This window comes from Protopterus annectens, chromosome 2.part1 (assembly GCF_019279795.1).
Source record: "Protopterus annectens isolate FY-2018-M chromosome 2.part1, PAN1.0, whole genome shotgun sequence".
Taxonomy (NCBI): Eukaryota; Metazoa; Chordata; order Ceratodontiformes; family Protopteridae; genus Protopterus; species Protopterus annectens.
Window position 1 is genome coordinate 1434324151 of NC_056729.1, and position 4905 is coordinate 1434329055.

At 40.7% G+C, this 4905-nt stretch overlaps 1 non-coding gene across 1 annotated transcript; it reads left to right on the forward strand.

Annotated features, from left to right (window-relative positions):
• Positions 1-430: 430 nt before the first annotated feature.
• Positions 431-503, forward strand: TRNAV-AAC. Its single transcript has one exon. It is a non-coding gene; the product is annotated as a tRNA-Val (tRNA).
• The last annotated feature ends 4402 nt before the right edge of the window (positions 504-4905 follow it).

Sequence of the window (4905 nt, forward strand, 5' to 3'; positions counted from 1 at the left end):
CTTCATGCCTCAAAAATGGAGAACAGCAACCATCATTCCTCTGCATAAAGGTGGGTCATCTACAGACCCTAGAAACTAGAGACCTATAAGTCTCACTAATCTCATATAGAAAGACATGGAAAGAATTATCATTGAAATGATCAGTAATGACATGGGAAACCTCCAGGCATTAGACACAATCCAGTTTGATTTTGTCAAAGGCAGGTCACAGCTACTCAACCTGATGGACTTCTGTGAGAAGGTCGCCAAAGCAATGAATGAGGACAAAATGGTTCATAAGCTCTGTGGCGCATGTGATAACTGTGTAATACTGTAGTTTAGCACACTAGTTAGTTAGGGGTTCTAATCCTGTCCCTGCCAGCTATGATAATGTGTGTGATTCCCTGAGAGAGTGTGGTTGTGTCTTCCTTGACACCTGCTTTTAAGAGTAGGTTCTGCAGTGTAGTGGTTATCATGTCTGCTTAACACGCAGAGGGTCTTGGGTTCAATCCCCAGTGGAACCATTATGCTAGTGCAAGATAAGAAAATTGGGGTAGGCATGATGAAGAATAACAGATTCAATTCCAGTAACTAAATTCTTGGCTTGAGATACCTTTATCGTCTACTTAGAGGCAATCTCTGCTTGACTTACAAAGCCATGTCTGACCCAGCTCTGTTAGAAATGCTACATCTAAAGAAATCCCAATCCCTCCACACCACATGCTCCAGTGACCTCAACCTCATTACCACAATTAACAGAACATTCTGGAGGGACAGGTTCATAACCCATAGACTGCCCATGCTATGGAACAGACTTCCCATACATGTCAAGCAGAGCACCTTGCTGATCCTCTTCAAGAGAAATCTTGATGAGTGGAGGGGAAACAGAAAATTCACGCCAGGGATAACACCAGTGGCTCTACAGAGGCACTGGGAACTAAGGTCAGGTGGCACTATGCCAGGGTAATCCTATGGCTAGGCTTGCAAAGGCCCCAAGGCCATTAGCCTAATACACACCTATGAACCTATATTGCCTTCCTTGACATGGTCAATGCATTTAACACAAAACCCCATTCGGGCATTACTGGCAAACTCAAGAGGGAGGGTACAAGCCCTTATGTCACCTGGTGGATCTCCAAAAAAATGAAGAAGAAAGCAAATATTGAGACTGGGGAATGTGTGCAGGATTCTGAGGAAATATTTCAAAGAAAAGTATTTGACAGAGATAAGTAGCAAATGATGGATATATAATTTCAACCCTCCAGTCAGGAGGTTTTCAGGATGATTTACTCAAAGAATGGTGGTGCAGAGTGAGCCACAAAATGAAGAAGATGTTTCCTGGGTGGACATTAGGGAGAAAGTACAAAAGAAGGCTGCATAGACAATCCCGAACAATAGTGATAAGATGGAAAATAAAACATATACAGGGAAGGTAAAAGAAGGCAAAAGTACAGTAGCAAAAAAGAAGGTAGAAGAAAACGAAAAATGGATGTACGTGGTAAGGATTCAAAGACAAGTAAGAAGTATGGAACAATTTAATAGCTCTGTTGGGGTAAAAGCTCATGAGATAAGAACATTTATTCGTAGGCATTTTGTGACATTATATTTGAGACTGTTTTTTCAATGGAAAACTTTCTTGGAGAATATGAAAAAAAGAAAGACTGTAACCTGTGGAATCCTTATGTGATAAAAGAATTTAACAGGGAAACAAAAAAAGGATTCATGTACAATTTTGAACAGAGGCAGAAACAGAGACTTTGAAAAGACATTTGAAAGCTTTATATAAAGAAGTATTGGACATTGCAAAAGTTAATGACAAAAGGAGTTTATAGACTGCAGGCTGGGATTGTAATATTGTGTTAAAAATTGAAAGAGAAAAAATATACATATACCAAGGACTATAAATGTGGAGGGGAATAGGGATGTTGTAAAATACTGGCTCAGTGCCAAAAAGTGCATTGTCATCCCCTTTGGTAAAAACTCTGTACCCATGAACTACAACATAGGCGGTAGTATACTTAACACCGAAAGTGTGATAAGAGACCTTGGGACACAGGTGGACAGTCGTCTCTCCTTTGATAATCACATCGCCACAGTAGTCAGGAAATCCTTCCACGTGGCACACCTCATCACAAAAGGTTTCTCATCCAGAAAAAAAGAGGTCATTGTTCCCCTCTACTCATCACTCATTAGACCCATTATAGAGTACAACGCCCCTTTTGGTATGTACCTCACAAGACATCTACAACAACTGGAAAGGTTGCAGTAATACCTCACAAAGGGTACCGGCCTCAAACAGATGCCCTACGCAGACCGTCTCAAAAAACTCCAGCTTTACTCCGTCGCATATCACCTACTCAGAGGTGATCTCTGCCTAACATACAAAGTTATGTCAAACCCAGAGCTGTTGGACATGCTCAACTTAAAGAAATCCCAATCCCTCTGAGCTACACGCTCTAGGGACCTAAACCTTGTCACCACAATAAACAGAACATGCCGGAGGGATAGATTCATGTCCCAGATATTTCCCATACTCTGGAACAAATTACCTATCTATATCAAACAAAGCTCTTCAATAGCACTGTTCAAGAAAAATGTTGATGATTGGATGGGAGATAGGAAATTCACCCCGGGGATCACCTCTGTGGCTCTGCTCGACAGTGACACAGGAAAATAATTTTCTTGGGTGGAAAAAGCCAGGGTACCTTTTTGGCTGGGCTTGTATAGGCCCCAGGGCCGATAGCCTAGTACCTACTTATGACCCTATGAACCTATGGGGACAACCCAAAACATGTTTTTTTTTTAAAGAAGGAAATTTGATGAGTAACTGTGACAAAAGAAAATTGTATATATTTGAGAGGAAATGGAACATGATCCAAAAATGTGAATTGAAATATTACAAATGTAATAAAATTGGAAGTTTGTGGATAGATTGCAAAAATGAAAATAACAGTAAGGAAAAAGAAAGAGAAGAAAAGTCGAAATAGGAGAAAATCAAATGAAAAAAATAATAAACAGCTATTGAAAAAGGTTCTGAAATAAGTGACAAAGAAGACATAAACTGGAAGGTAGTAAATGGGGAAAAATAATTCTACTTGTAAAAGGGTAAAAGACAGAAAAAGTACAAAAGAAAAAATAAAGGAAATGGATGAAAAATAATATCTACAGCGAGGAGACCTTATTAAGACATTTGACAGAAGTGGCCATGAAATATTGTAGGAAATAATGAGGAATATAATATAAGTGAGAAAGTTAGGAAATTATGTATATCAGCGTATAGTAATAATAAAGTAAAAATAGTTGTAAATGGCTGGTTAAGCTAAGAGGCGCATATGAAGAGAAGTGCACGTCAGGGATGCCCGATGAGTTGTATACTTTTTGCATTAATTATGAATGTGATAGCATGTGAAGTAAATTATAAAATGAAGGAGGCAGGGTAGATAACACCTGAAGGGTTAAGAATTCCAGTTCTGTTAACATATGCAAATGAAATTATAATGATTGCAAAAATCAAGATTTGGATAAAAGAAGTAATAATTTGCACAAATTAGTGTCTAGAGATGATAGGAATGGCTTTAAATAAAGAGAAAAGTAAAGGTTTAGGTGATGTAGTAATGGTCGGGGTATATATTTTACAGTGAATGAAATTTCTGTGTTGGGTATAAAATTTGGAAATAAACATGTTCATAGGTTCATAGGTTCATAGGCAGGTACTAGGCTAGCGGCCTGAGGGCCTATGTAAGACTAACCAACAAGGTTCCCTGGCTTAAGCCAACCAAGAAAGTTATTTTCCTGTGCCACTGTCGAGCAGAGACACAGATGTCTTGTGAGGTACATTCCAAAAGGGACGTTGTACTCTATAATGGGTCTAATGAGTGTCGAGTAGAGGGCAACAATGACCTCTTTTTTCCTGGATGAGAACCCTTTTATGATGAGGTGTGCCAGGTAGAAGGACTTCCTGACTACTGTGGTGATGTGACTGTCAAAGGACAGACTACTGTCCACCTGGGTCCCAAGGTCTCTTATCACACATTCAGATTTAAGTAGACTGCTGTCTATGTAGTAGTTCATGCGTACAGAGTTTTTACCAAAGGGGGTGACAATGCACTTTTTTGCAGTGAGCTTGAGGCCATGACTCTGACATCAGGCATCTGTCTCAGCGAGGCCCTTCTGTAGTATTTCCACATCATATGGGGACTCGACTATGGCTTCTAGTTTGCAGTCATCTGCAAACTTTGTTAGCCAGAGGCCTTCTGTGTTAGCCTGTACTTCAGAGAAGTAGATACCAAACAGGAGAGGTCCCAGGACTGAACCCTGTGGCACTCCACTTGTCACTGGTTTGAGGTCAGATTTGGAGTCTGCAACTTTTACAGTGTGGGTTCTGTCAGTGAACCAGTTGGTAACCCATCTTGTGATGTAGGGATTTATACCTAGTTTAGTGGGTTTAGCTATAATTCCAGAATGGGGGATGGTGTCAAAAGCCTTGGCGAGGTCAAGATAGGCTGTGTGAACCACCTTACCCTCATCTACGGCTTTGGTGACTGCCTCAAAGAAGTCAATCAGATTCAGGAGGCATCATCTGCCTTTCACAAACCCGAACTGGGTAGTATCCAGAGTTTGAAGGTTACCAATGTCTTTGTTTATGAGTTCAATGATGATACGTTCCATGGCCTTGCAGACCAGGCTCGTCAGGCTAATAGGGCGATAGTTCCCGAGATCAGTGGTGGCTCCCCCTTTGTGGAGTGGGATAACTGTTGCTGCATGCCATTCAGTGGACACAAAGCCTGATGTGAGGCTATGATTGAACATGGTGCTTAGGTGGGGAGCCAGTTCATTCTGAAGTTCGTGTAAAATGCAGCCTGGGATGTTTTCCGGTCCCATGGATGCTGTCTTTTTGGCTTTAGAGAGTGTAGCTTTTACCTGCTT